Source organism: Herpailurus yagouaroundi, unplaced genomic scaffold (genome assembly GCF_014898765.1).
Source record: "Herpailurus yagouaroundi ecotype Mexico unplaced genomic scaffold, PumYag 160, whole genome shotgun sequence".
Lineage (NCBI taxonomy): Eukaryota > Metazoa > Chordata > Mammalia > Carnivora > Felidae > Herpailurus > Herpailurus yagouaroundi.
This window is the reverse complement of record NW_024412401.1, coordinates 30,118,421-30,133,649: the sequence shown is the minus strand read 5'-3', so window position 1 is coordinate 30,133,649 and position 15,229 is coordinate 30,118,421. Positions and strand designations below refer to the sequence as shown.

At 40.1% G+C, this 15,229-nt stretch overlaps 1 long non-coding RNA gene across 1 annotated transcript in view; it reads right to left on the bottom strand.

The window, feature by feature from the left end:
• Window positions 1–561: 561 nt before the first annotated feature.
• Window positions 562–15,229, bottom strand: part of LOC121034425 (uncharacterized) — a 22,847-nt gene continuing 8,179 nt past the window's right edge. Inside the window, exon 2 of the long non-coding RNA XR_005792418.1 lies at window positions 562–729. This is a non-coding gene — a long non-coding RNA (uncharacterized LOC121034425). The remainder of the gene's footprint in view (window positions 730–15,229) is intronic.

Genomic DNA, 15,229 nt, shown 5'->3' with positions numbered 1-15,229 from the left:
GGAATGCAACCGATCTCTGTGCACTGATTTTATACCCAGCGACCTTGCTGAATTGATGAATCAGTTCTAGCATTTTTTTGGTGGAATCTTTTAGGTTTTCCATATAGAGTATCATGTCATCTGTGAAGAGTGAAAGTTTGACTTCCTCCTGGCCGATTTGGATGCCTTTTATATCTTTGTGTTGTCTGATTGCAGAGGCTGAGACTTCTAATACTATGTTGAATAACAGTGGCGAGAGTGGACATCCCTGTCTTGTTCCTGACCTTAGGGGAAAAGCTGTCAGTTTTTCCCCATTGAGGATGATATTAGTGGTAGGTCATTCATATGTGGCTTTTATGATCTTGAGGTATAATCCTATCCCTACTTTATTGAGGGTTTTTATCAGGAAAGGATGCTGTATTTTGTCAAATGCTTTCTCTGCATCTATTGAGAGGATCATGTGGTTCTTGTACTTTCTTTTTATTGATGTGGTATATCACATTGATTGTTTTGTGGATATTGAACCAGGTATAAATCCCACTTGGTCATGGTGAATAATTCTTTTAATGTATTGTTGGATCCGGTTGGCTAGTATCTTGTTAAGGATTTTTGCATCCATGTTCATCAGGGAAATTGGTCTGTAGTTCTCCTTTTTAGTGGGGTCTTTGTCTGGTATTACCTTGTCAAGGTAATGCTGGGTTCATAGAAGGAGTTTGGAAGTTTTCCTTCCATTTCTATTTTTTGGAACAGCTTCAAGAGAATCTTTTTGTTTTTTGTTTCTTTTAGTTTATTTATCTTGAGAGACACAGACATAGCACAAGTGGGGGAGAGGCAGAGAGAGAGAAAGAAAGAGAGCATCCCAAGCAGGCTTTGCACTGCTAGCAGAGAGCCTGATGTAAGGCTTGAACTCACGAAACTGCAAGATCATAACCTGAGCTGAAACCAAGATTTGGCTGCTTAACCGACTGAGCTACCCAGGTGCCCTGACAAGTGTTTTATAGAATGAACCCAAGACAAACCCATACCAGTAAAATAACAACAAAAAATATGTATATATATATTTTTAAAAGTTTAAGGCCTTTGCTGTTCCAATGTGCCATTCTAGCCTTGTCTTTTGACACCTCCCACAATGCACACTAACTGTTAACTGCACAGAATTCACCTTCTGTTAATGTACCATGCGCTTTCACATTTCTGCAACTTTGTACCTGCTTTTCTCTCTGCCTTTGTGCTCTTGACGCACTTCTTGGCACCCAGTAAGTTCTGACAAAGTTAGTTATACCTCTTCCCTTCCTTCCCTGCCCGGTGAGCTCCTATTTTCTATTTAAAACTCTGCTGAAATAGCTCCACCTCTGTGAAACTCTCTCCCCAAACCCACACTTGTCCACTCACCAATTAGCCACTCACTATCCATTTTGGGATCCATGGGTTTGCCACCTCCCACCCCAACCTGTCCTAGGACTGAGCTCCTCCAAGGATTGGCACCCAGTATGGGCTAGGGAAACGGGTATTAACTGTGTTGGAAACAGCGATTTTCTGGATGAAGCTGAGCTGGGGGACACTGCAGAGGTCTGGGCACTGCTGGACTGGTCAGGGCAGCCTGTGAGCTGACATTTGGATAGAGATCCCAAATTGCTAAGGAGACCCCTGTTGTTTGCTGGTCTCCTCCCTCTCTGGCAAGAGCCAACCTACAACCTCAGAGAACATTACAGTGCCAGAGAGCTCTCTTGGCAGACCTTGGATGAATTGTTTACTCTTTCCTTGCTGAGTGAATGCAGGCTTCTGTGTGCTGTGTCCAATGCTGGGCACGTCCGAGGCGCCTTGCAAGATGCTTGGGCCAGAATTCTAGACTTAATGGCGGTGGGCTGCAGAGCGTCCGCACCCTTGGCCAGACCTTCTGTCATATCTTTGGTGGCAGGGGGGAATACATTTTGTTCTCTATGATTCACCTTTGCTCCCAGCTCCCTGCACTGTGCTTCCACCCCATCTCCACTTAAAAGAGAAAATTTGTGTTTTCTTACTGGTGTGCAGTTGTTCCCCATCTCCTCTTCTTTGCCACCTCACCATGCAGCTCCCATGTACCTTCCATATCCTTCCCCCTGCCCCTTCCTCCTCTTTCAGACTTGGAAACACTGAGATGAGAGTCAGGAGAGATGGTTTACTGGATGCTGCATTTGTTGAGAGCATCAGTTAGGTGCTTCCCGATGCCTTGGCTCACTTTTGTGTGGTCTTCCTCAAGAGAAGGGTCTACTAGCCTTGCTGGGTAACACACCTCCATTCCCAGGCTTCCTGAGGATAAAAGTATGAAACAGTAGAAGTGATGGAAACAGCATCTAATGATAACTGAACTCACATGGCATTGAACTCACAGCCTGAGTTAATAATAATGTGACTTGAGTTTCTCCAGGCCTTACTAACCTGCGAGGATCCCTGCTCGGGTCATATCAGGGGTTATGGTCTATATTTTGCTGCCCCTTGTCCCTGAGACTTGGCCCCCGAGAAGCATTTCACAGCTGCTCATAGTGCTCTTCTCATACCCATACTGGCATTGTCTCTAGATCATCTGGAAGCTTGGCGGGGAGGTATAGTGGGTGTCTCATGTGCTCATGTCTGCACCAAGAACACTTTCCCCTCCTGTGGAAACTCTTCAGGTGACTAAGCAGCATCGAATGCTCTAGAGTTTTCCCTGTGCTAGGAAGAGCACCCTGTCCTCCATTCCTCCCCTCTTATACCCCCACCCACACTCCTGCCCCAGTTTGCATCTTAGTTCTTCATTAGGCTCTAAAGCAGTAATGTCCTCTTGTGAAACCAGCTCCCCCAGCTTCTGCGTGGAGCCCCTCTTTCTGCAGAGTCCTGACTCCCAGTTGCAGCACCTGGCCAGCATAGATGCTGCAGCTTCCTACCTGCCTTTGACTCTTTTTCTGGCATGTGAGCAAAACCACTTCCTCATCCTCATGTGGAGTGACTCCCAGATGCCCCAGATGCCAGTTCTTCAAACACAGCAGGCATGGCTGAAACCAGTTAGGCTCAAGTTGGGACCCCATTAAAATGATAAAATTTTTCCGGTTCTTTGCAGTTTACAAAAACCCTTTTACATAACATTATTTCACTTAATCTTTGAAGAAGCACATTGAAGTATGTGTTGTCTTTATTCTCACTTCATGGGGGGCATAACTGAAGTTCAGGCTCCTTATTTAGTAGGTGCCAGAGCTAGGAATTTTCAGTACTATTTTATGGAATCCCACACTCCCTCTGTTATAGGGACACGATGCCCAAGACATAGACAGTCGAAGGGGATGTGGATAAGGCTCAAATGGCTATCTTCAGACCTGGGGTTGGATGCAATTGGCAACACCCAGTGATGATTGAAATCTCTGATAGAGCAATGGCTAGAATTATGCATTCCAGGCAGAAATGGCTAGACTGTCTTCTCAAGAAGCTTATGAGACTTTTTTGTTCTTTTATTGCTGGTCTTCATTTTTCATCTGTGCTCCACAGCACTTGGCTAGGACTTATCATATAGTCGTTTCTGTGGGTCTTTTATCATGCTTGTTTTACTATGGGATACTTGAGGACAGACACCATGTCTGTGGCTGCTTGCATGCTCCATAGCAAGAACTATAAATATAGTAGGTCCTCACTAAATGTTGGAATGAATGATTATTTCTTAATGTTGCCCTCTCAGATTTCCAAGTGGGTAATTCAATTGTAGCCATTTCTTTCCCATTAGCACCTTTGTCAGAGGGTAGTCATGGTGCATGATCAGGCAGAATAACTCAAGCCTATTGGTCTCCTGCCTCATTTCTGTGACTTTATGTTACAGAAGCCCAGCTACTCCCTTTTGGGCCCACAGATGCATTTCACTTACAGTTGCCCTCCCTTCTTGACCGCCACCCACCATTTCTGAGTCCAAACCAATTCAGGAAGTAAATCAACAACCTCAGTGCCATTGGTGGACTTGTGACTGGTGACAAGTCATCTGCTTGAACTTGGGGTTTGATAGCCTAGTAACATGTTTTCCCAAATGACGTCTGTCCTCTTCCTGTCCATTGGCCCAAGTCATGGATCTGGCTTATACTCAATTTCTATCCAGTTCTCCTGCTGAAAAGCACTGTCCCTTTTTCGGACTGGACATTGGGCCTGAACTCAGCCTCAGACTGGGCCCTGACAACCTGTGTGGCACTTGCCAACCATTCTGGGGACAGCAACCTGGATCTACATACCAGTCTGTTGCTGTCCATGGATGATTTGTCTACAAATAACTCTCCACCTGTCTGTCTGCCTGACTGTGGAGGGTGGACAGGATGCTTGAATTCTTCTCCATTGTGCTCCACTCATCTGATGGGACCAGTTGCTTCAGTCATGCTTGGTCTTGTTGTGTCCTCTGGCCATTGTGCCTCACCCATCTGGCTGCCAATCTGGTATTTGCCTTTGCAGCTGGGCCTATTCCTTCTGCTAAAGATCTGTCTGTGTATATCCAGAGCCAGGATTTTTCCTTGTCCTCTCTGCCTGTTTGGCATGGCTGTGAGATGCCCATAGTGCTTTGTGCACACCCAAGCTAAAAATCCATTTGGTTTCATCTTACTGTGCATTTTTCTGTGGAAAAAAAGCTTAAAACTAATTGGATAAACTAAGGATTAATGGTTGGGGTGATTATTATTGATCTGTCCTGTTTCTATTATTACTAGTTTTTTGCCCACATTCAGTCAGATTCCAAATATTGCCTCCTAGGAAACTTAATATACTTGATCTAACTCAAGTCAGATATATCCTAGTCATAATGGTCCATGTTCATTTTGGGAGCTGTCACTTCACTGGACTAGATCTCCTACACAGTCTGGGAAAATACACCTTGGCAATCACTATTTGTGGGCTCTTTTGACATAATTGTTTTAAATGATTTAGTCATAGCTTTCTTAAAATAGCAGTAAGCTGTGGTAACATCTTTTTAAAAAGAGTGATTTGGTTCAAATAAATTAATGTTTCCATCTAGGAAAACAGGTGATGGGGTGCAGAATGAAGAGAAGTATGGAAGAAGCATGCTATAATGTGACAATAGATCAGAGTCAGGACCTCACTCTTGAGGGAGAAAGAAAGCATTGAGTTTAACAGATACATTATAATTAAATATTACTACTTTGTGAGGAGGCTGAGGACTGGATAATTCAGGACTTCCAAAATCTACCTCCGTTCTATGAGATATTTCCACTTGGTTTTCTGCTGGACATTTCAAATGTAACTTGTCCCAAATGGAACTTCTGATTGTCACTCCTGTGTGTCCCCTTCCCACTTCCCATCTCTCTTTCAAACCTGCTTCACTCTAAGCCATCTTATTTCAGTGCATGGCAGCTTTCTCCTTTTAGTTGTTCAAATCTCAAAACTTGAACTCACCCTTGACTCTTTCTTTCACATCTTATATGTAACCTATCAGAAATTCTGTGAGCTTCATTTTATTTTTTTCAAATTTATTTATTTATTTTAAAGTTTATTTATTTATTTTTTAGAGAGAGAGTGAGCAAGAGTACATACATGAACCAGGGATGGGCAGAGAGAGAGGGAGAGAGAGAGAGAATCCCAAGCAGGCTCCGGGCTGTCAGCACAGAGCCTGATGTGGGGCTCGATCCCACAAACCGTGAGATCATGGCCTGAGATGAAGTCAAGAGTTGGCTGCTTAACTGATTGTGCCACCTAGCCACCTGCTGTGAGCTTCACTTTAAAAATAATTTGAGAGTCTGACCATTTTCCACCATCTCCATTGTTACTTCCCCTGTTATAACTATCATTGTCTTTCACTTGGTATACAGAAACAGCCTCCTAATAGATCTCTCTGATTCTACCATTGTCCCCTCTTCTTGCCTCCTGCCAGTTTATTCTCAACACAGTCTTTGGTTTCAGCCATGACTCCTGAAGTCTGTTATGGTTCCCCAATTTACCGAGAGTAAAAGCCAAAGTCTTCATCATAGTCTCCAAGGGCTTCAGGCCCTCATTTAGCTCTCTGATCTCATCTCTTATCACTTTCTCCTTTGTTTACTTTATTCTAGCCATGCTGCCCTGGCTGTTTTTTGTATATGTCAGACACGTTTCTACCTCAAGGCCTTTGCACTGGCTGTTCTCTTTTTCTGGAATGTTCTTTCCCCTAGAAATCTGATATTAGCTTGATCAGCTCCCTCTCATTCTTTGAATCTTTACTTAAATGTCACCTTCTCAAACAGGGCCATCTTTTTTAATACTACCCCTGCCCCACCCCGCTGTCTATTCTTTATATTTTTTTCCTTTCTAATTTATTTTTGAGAGAGAGAGAGACAGAGTATGAGCAGGGGAGGGGCAGAGAGAAAAGGAGACACAATCTGAATCAGGCTTCAGGCACTGAGCTCTCAGCACAGAGACCGATGTGGGGTTCCAACTCATGAACCACGAGGTCATGACCTGAGCCAAGTCGGATACTCAACCAACTAAGCCACCCAGGTGCATGCCCCCCCCCCCCCCACTATCTATTCTAACCATTCTTACCTAATTCTACTTCTTTCCTTGCAGCACCTATTACCTTTTCACATACTGTAATAAATTATGTCTACTGTTTATTGGAAAGCTTTTAGGACAGAGTCTTCCCCACAGTAGATTGTCAACAAAGGCTAGTTCTTGTTTTTGTCAGAGATGATGACTTTAAGCATTTTTTTAGTTTAGGTTTGCTTTACAAAATGTAGAACCTTCTTAAGCACCATCTTTTTTGTTGTTGAAGTGAGATTCACATAATAAAAAATAAAACATTTTAAAGTGAACAAATCAATGGCGTTTAGTACATTCACAATGTTATGCAGCATCTATTTTTGGTCATACCTTTATGTATTGTGTAGCTACTTCCAAAATGTGTTTGAATCAGCAGTACCTTTAAACTTGGTCTTCCAGCTGGAGGTTTCTTTTGCACCAGAAATTTGAAGATAAAAAAAATGAAAACACACAGCATAGATTGACCTCTCAACTGTTTTACAGGAGGGAAATCTCAAACCAGGCAGCTTAGATACAGAGTTAAAAAAATAAATTCCTCTATGTTTATAGGTCTTAAAAAAACAAACCAACTTTCTGTGAAGTTCAGTGGTTTTGTTAATTGTTTCAAGACGTTGGGAGTTTTAAAGTGTGTTGTAAAAGCCCTCCATGATGACAAAACAAAACTCATGAACTAATACTTCCCTATTGGGATTTTACTTAAAAATATAAAATGTGAAGTTTCGTGGTAGGACAACCTTACAACTGTAGATTTAAACCCATTATAGTTAGAAAAGGAGAAAAAAATAGAGATGATATTGATACATCTCTGCATTGTTGAGCTAGATCTGGGAACCTTACGTCTTGCTCCCTTCATTCTCTCCTTGTCCCTTTAGAGTACTATAAGGTTAATTCAAGTACATTTCTAGAAAGATGCACAAGAAATTAAATAATTAAATTTGCCACTGCAGAAGGGTTCTGGGGTGGTAGGAGGAAGACTTATTTTATAATTATATAATACACCTTTGTGTAATGTTTGAATTTTTACCCTAGGCATGTATTAGTTTCAGTAAAAAAACAAACAAACACAACAACAACAAACTAAACTTTTGTTTAATTTCTCTGAGTACCTCAGGAAGAACTGCAAGAATTTGGGTCTCAGGGCTACAATGAAGGCCTCCATACTACCAGGAATTCTTTCTCCGGCTCATTATCATCTCTACTTGCATTTGCTCCTCTTTGCATATTGGTGTCATTCTCTCCTACTTTTCTATATGGACATGGCTGCCGGTAGTCCTAGCTTAGGAACTCCAGAGGGGGAAAAAATACCTTTGTCCCAGAGTTTCTATTTCAGTCTTGATGAAGGATTCTAATTGGCTTTGCTTGTGTCACATGCTTCACCCTGAACCACTGCAATTGCCAAGGGAGTTGCCCAGACCTGGGTAATTTGCCCAGTGCATGGCCAGGCAAGAGGAATCTTATAACAGAAGGAACATGTGAAAGCTTTTTGGGAAGAAAAATAAATTACTACAGTCTACTACAATCTACTTCTTGGCTGCCCAGGCTAATACAAACTCTTCTCCTATAATTAGTATTCCAAGAATGTTCCAGGCCAAAGTAACATGGCCATCATACAGATCCTTAAAATATATTCATCCTTTCCTGATTTAGCTCTAAGTCCAAATCTCTGGGAGACCTTCCTTCTACTCAGGAGGCTTTGAATGAGACTTTTCTTGGTTCAGCAACCCATGTCTAAATGAGGAATATAATACCCTCAATGAAAAACCCCAATTTAGAAAGGATTAAAAGGGGAACACAATATGAGGTGGGAATTTTTCTATGATAAAGATTAGCTCCTGCTGAACAGGAATAGCAAAGATTCACTTCTCTGGCAAAAGAATGAATTTCTTAGACACATATTATGGCAGCTTCAGGTCCTCCCAACTAGAAGTGATCTCACCAAAGTGAATACATAGGGTCTAGAGTCAAGCTTTCTCAGTCCCTCTGATGCCTCTCAGATATCCCCATTCTAATACCTAGAACTCCAGTCTTTTTAAATAAAAGCATTTATGTTAGTCAGTCTTCAGGCACTGTTTGTAAGCAGAAATGGGGCTTTGCAATAAAGTTACATATATTTATTCATTTGATATTTGTATTAAAATGGAAATCCAGACTTTCTTGCCTTTACTATTTTGAATTAGAGGGAATCATAAATAGGTAGATAGATAGATAGATGGATAGGGAGATAAGGAGATAGAGATAGATAGATATCCGTTTCCAGGAAATAAAAATTTAGGCAATTGTATTTTGAAGACTATTGTTTCAAAAGTGCTTTCATGCTCTTGAGGAAGGGGTAGGGTGCTGTTGGTTTCTTACCTTTTTTACCCTGCTTTGATCTTTCATTGGCCATAAAGTTTTTTCTGATGATTCTGAGTCCAATCATTAAGGACTTTAGTGAGGGGGTGGGGGGGGGGAGGAAATAAGGCTTCAGGTGTGAAAGGATGAAAGGGATGTGGTGAGAAAGTAAGAAGGGCCATTGATGCAGAGTTAGAAAAATGGTTCCAGAAAAATCCGGACAAGTGGGTTTAGAAAACTTATGTGATGGGCCTTTGTGCCCTGGAGTCATATTGGATCAGAAACCTTGCCAGATGACTGCACAGTTTTTATAGGATTGAAAGCCTTACATTACCTATTCCCAGGACTTCTGAAGATCAAGCTTTCACCCTCATGAAACCTTGATCATTTCATGTCAGATGTCCTCAAAAGCTTCCCTTCCAGCAGAAGCAGTGCCTAGCTTACCAGCTTATACTATAATTCTGTGTCTGCCACTAGCTACCCCTTTTAGTGTTCCTCCTAAAATTATTAAACTAAGAGGGACCCTTAGGCCCTTAGGGAAATGATGGGGAGGAGTTTCTACACCAGAGCCCCCAAGCTGGGATAGCAATAAATGGATCTTTTTCCCAGTCTATTTCAAGTCAGGCAACATGGAAGTGAGGTTTTTCTTTCCTCTTTCTAATGACACATAAGGTTGCATGCGGACTCAAGGTAAAAGTTTAGGGGCGCCTGGGTGGCGCAGTCGGTTAAGCGTCCGACTTCAGCCAGGTCACGATCTCGCGGTCCGTGAGTTCGAGCCCCGCGTCGGGCTCTGGGCTGATGGCTCAGAGCCTGGAGCCTGCTTCCGATTCTGTGTCTCCCTCTCTCTCTGCCCCTCCCCTGTTCATGCTCTGTCTCTCTCTGTCCCAAAAATAAATAAAAAACGTTGAAAAAAAAATTAAAAAAAAAAAAAGTTTAACCAGCTGATTCTCCACTGTATATCTCAGTCTGTTAACTCCTCATCTAGAGTGGAGAATTGTGATGGGAAGATTGGAGAGTGTCTGAATCTTCTACAATAATCATTCTTCTTTAAAACTTTTTTTAAAAAAAGTTTATTATTTGTTTGTTTGTTTGTTTGTTTGTTTGTTTAGAGAGTGTGTGTGAGCTGTCAGTGCACAGCCTGACGTGGGGCTCAATCTCAACAACCACAAGATTATGACCTGAGCCAAAATCAAGAGTCACACACTTACCTGAGTGAGCCACCCAGATACCCCTACAGTAATCATTCTTAATTTCCTCTGAGTGTTTGTTGTTTGCAACTCTCTTTCCTGGGACCAGATAATTCTGAGAGAAGAGGAACACTCAAATTAGCTCATGTAAAATGGTATGTTTATCATATGGTTCTAATACCTCATGTCCTAGACAGTGAAGCAATATTATAGGTTTTTATGGGGAAGAAATGACATATAGTTGGGCCTTAGAGGATCACAAAAAGGGAAATAGAGACTAAGGAAATAAGGCAGTTCTTTTCCTGGGATCATTTGGTCTCTCTTCTCTGCTTCTGTCTGCTGTTGTCTTCCCTACAGAGTATGCACTTTTTATTCATGGTGTCTTTGATTCTATAGTTTCAACTTGGTTCAGTGTCACAATGAGGAAGAGAGAGTTATCCAGAAGGAAACTGGACGGCTACTAGGAAGGGAGAGTGAATTCTAGGCAGATAAAAAATGAAAAATTTACATGGTAATGACCAGTTGTTCAAGTGCATTCAAGTTGGCTGAATGGTTTTCCGTGTCTGAAGTGAAAGTCACCATGCTGCCAAAACCCTAGTGCCCAGCCTCATCCCCAGAACTGAAGGATGTCCAGTAAATGTTTGCTGAGTGGATACATAAATGAATGAATTACTGGAGTGGAAGGCAGGATCCATGTCTGATTAATTTGATTCATCTTTGTAACACTCATAAAGCACCTGATATACATTTTTTGTACATGGTATATGTTCCAAAAGTATTATATGTTATAAAAGTATAGAATGATTCTCACTTTGAGTCTCATACTTTTTATTTTATTTATTTTATTTTATTTTTTATTTTTTAAAATATTTTTTAACGTTTATTTATTTTTGAGACAGAGAGAGACAGAGCATGAACGGGGGAGGGGCAGAGAGAGAGGGAGACACAGAATCGGAAGCAGGCTCCAGGCTCTGGGCCATCAGCCCAGAGCCCGACGCGGGGCTCGAACTCACGGACCGCGAGATCGTGACCTGGCTGAAGTCGGACGCTTAACCGACTGAGCCACCCAGGCGCCCCGAGTCTCATACTTTTTAAAGTGGCAGAAACACATTGTATAGTACAGTGGCCTCCAAAGTAGAGTATACAAGACAGTCTACTGGGTATGAAAAAAAAATTATGACCTCTATGTGTTTATCTAAATAATAAGAAAAATTAAATGTTATTAACATATAATATGTAGATCGATACTGGTGCCTTCACATAGGTCAAATGTGAAGTGTAGTTCATAGAATACTGTAAGGGAAGAGGGAGGTTTCTATAACATGGAAGGCTTGACCAAGTGTTGGCTTTCAGCATACTGTGATTATATTGCAGTTTAAATGGGTTGAGGTAGATTCAGAGAGTAGAATATTATCTAGTTTTAACTAAAATAACTCTCAAAAAATGAATAAAAATCTTTAAAGGATATCTGTAAAAAAATTGTGAATTGAAGATAATACCTAAAATGGAAACAAAAGGAAACAATGAGAAAATGGCTGAGCAAACAGTTCTGCTTCCTGTTATGAGTTCTTTGTGACCCATGTTAAGAGATTAAAAAACAATGATGATATAGTGTGATCTGATAAGTGGTAGTCCAAAAAATTAGACATTTTCATGGAGCCCCTTAGAACTAAATAATGCCGTTAACAGTAGACATTGATCCAAAGTGTACATTGGGCTTGAGTTTTTTCTGTGCAGCTGTCATGATTATTGTGACATTTGTAAATGAAGCATCAGGGTTTTTTTTTTATGGTGATGTTTTAGCCAGGCAATGTTCAGATTCACTTAACATAATTTCACTAACTTTATGGTTTTTGCTTGAGGACAGAAGTTAAAAAGCTACATACTATTGAGGAAACAGTCTTCTGCCCTGGGAAAAACTGAAATTATAAGCAAAAATGTATTCCTTTGTCAGCAGATATCTTTGGAAGATGCCTAGAAAACACTGGTGAAGATATCAAGAAAGCATTAGGATAGATTTGACAATGCGGGATGATTCTGATATAGTTGGATGAAAGTACAGATGTTTCTAACTTGTCTCAGTTTATGATATTTGCTGCATTTCTGTTTCAATAATGAAATACATGAAAAACTATTTTCTCTCTCTTGCTCTCTTTTTACTGATGTAAAGATATCCTGGGAGGAATATATTAATTGTAAATATATTAATGATTTCTTTAATAAAAGAAGTGGTAAGGCTAGAGGGACAGAACCACAAGAGACATTTAATCACTGCATCATTCATAGCTACTGCAGGAAGGAATTCAGAACTATAGTGTTTAAAACTCTGGGAATATGTGTGGTGAATCTTGTGAAACAGAACCTTTACTAGTAAAAAATTTTATAACCATCTAGGGTCAGCAAGTTTTTTCTGTAAAGAAGAAAATAGTCCATGTTTTAGGCTTTGCAGGCCATATGGTCTCTGTCACAACTATTCAACTCTACTAGTGTAAGGTGAAAGCAGTCATAGACAATATGTAAATGAATGAATGTGACTAGTGTTGCAGTAAAAATTTATTAAAACAGCGGTGGGCTGGATCTGATCCCAGGGCTGTAGTTTGCTGACCCCTGCTCTATAATGAGCAAGGAATAGCCACGAACATAGAGGTTCACTGTTGTCTTGGGTCATAGCCCTTAAAAAGGTTGCTGAAGTTAAAGACAAACCTACAATTTATTGACTTTTTGTGCGATGACAAGTGGTTGTTGGTTGTGTGCAACATACCAGATAAATTACAAGAAAAATAAGGACAGATTAAATAGCTTATTTCTTCAAGGTGAAAGTGACATTTAATAGTGAGAAACAAACTGCTTTTTAAAAGAAACCCAGAGGGCATCTTTGAAAATGGTTTTTAGGGAATGTTCTTTATTGTTACATTGTTTAGTTATAGGAATTGTATATGTTTGTCCCCTGAATACTTAATAAACTTGGAAATAGAATTTCCCAATATGTTTAATACTCTCCCAAAGAGTTTTTGTGGGTTTTTAATCTGTTTGTTAAAAAATGTAAATATGCAAACCCTTTCAGTTTGTTTGCAGGAATAGATTTTTGGCATCAAGAATGATAAAAATTTATTAGCCAAATTTCAACAAAAACTTCTGTATAAATGGTTGTTAGGATTGAAAAATGAGTATTATGGGGCACCTGGGTGGCTCAGTTGGTTAAGCATTCGACTTCAGCTTAGGTTATGATCTCACAGTTTGTGAGTTTAAGCCCTGCGTTGGGCTGTCTGCTGTCAGCACAGAGCCTGCTTTGGATCCTCTGTCCCCTCACCTCCGCCCCTCCCCCACTCACACACACACACATATGTGTGTGTACTCTCTCTTTCTCAAAAAGAAATGAAAATATTAAAAAAAAGAAAAATGAATATTATGGTTTGGTAAGTGCAGTCAGTGAGAGGCTAATACTCGGTTCCATTAGGAAATTCCATGTGAACTTCTTTTTCTAGCTATGACAACCATAACAATTAAATGTATTGATATAAACTGAACTTAGAAGCCTTCCAACTGCTATGACACAGAACATTAAACCAAGATTCTAAAAATAATAAGGAGGCATATCCAAATACACTGCTTACAGTTTTTCTTTGTTCTAGAAATTAATGAAATAAAGATTATTTAAAGGTATTTTTTTTCCCATATGTTTCTGGATTTAAAAAAATTTTTGAGTATAGTGGATGCACAATGTTATATAAGTTTCAGGAGTGTAGCTACCATCTGTCACCACACAACACTGTTACCATATCACTGACTGTGTTCCTTATGCTGTGCCTTCTATTCCCATGATTTATTCATTCCATATCTGAACACCTATGTTTCCCACCCCTTCACCCATTGCTCAACCTCCTCCCTTTTGGTAACCATCAGTTTGTTCTCTGTATTTATAGATCTACTTCTGTTTTTGTTTGTTTGTATCTTCATTTTTTTTTTTTAGATTGCATATATAAGTAAAATCATATAGTATTTGTTTTTCTTAGTCTTAGATCCTCTAGGTCCATCCATGTTGTCTCAAATGCCATGATCTCACCCTTTTTATGGCTGAACAATATTCTGTTTATAAACACACACACTGCATCTCCCTTATCCATTTGTCTACTGATGGACACTTGCATATCTTGGCTATTAGGAATAATACTGCAATAAACACGGGTACAAATATCTTTTCGAATTAGTGCTTTTGTTTTCTTTGGATAAGTACTCAGTAAAATTACTGGATTGTATGGTATTTCTATTTAAATTTTTTGAGGAACCTCTATATTGTTTTCCACAGTCCCTGTACCAATTTACATTCCCATCAAGAGTGTATGAGGGTTCTTTTTTCCCCCACATCCTCATCAACACTTGTTATTTTTTGTCTTTTTGATTTTAGCCATTCTGACAGGGGTAAAGTGATATCTCATTGTGGTTTTGATTTACATTTCCCTGATGATTAATGATGAGCATCTTTTCAAGTGTCTGTTGGCTGTCTGTATGTCCTTGGAAAAAATGTCTATTCAGGTCCCCAGCTCATTTTTATTTTTTTAAATTTTTAAATTTTCAAATTAAAAAAAAATTTTTTTAATGTTTATTTATTTTTGAGAGAGAGAGAGAGCCAGAGCATGAGCAGGGGAGGGGCAGAGAGAGGGAGACACAGAACAAGAAGTAGGCTCCAGGCTCCTAGCTGTCAGCACAGAGCCTGATGCAGGGCTCAAACTCACAGACCGTGAGATCATGACCTGAGCCGAAGTTGGATGCTCAACCAACTGAGCCACCCAGGCGCCCCAAATTTTTAAATTTTTTTAATTTAATTTTTTATTTTTTAAAATTTATATCCAAATTAGTTAGCATATAGTGCAACAATGATTTCAGGAGTAGATTCCTTAGTGCCCCTTACCCATTTAGCCCATCCCCCCTCCCGCAACCCTTCCCAAAACCCTCAGTTCTCCATATTTATGAGTCTCTTCTGTTTTGTCCCCCTCCCTGTTTTTATATCATTTTTGTTTCCCTTCCCTTATGTTCATCTGTTTCGTCTCTTAAAGTCCTCATATGAGAGAAGTCATATGATTTTTGTCTTTCTCTGACTGACTAATTTCACTTAGCATAATACCCTCCAGTCCCATCCACGTAGTTGCACATGGCAAGATTTCATTCTTTTTGATTGCCGAGTAATACTCCATTGTATATATATACCACATCTTCATTTTTTTTTT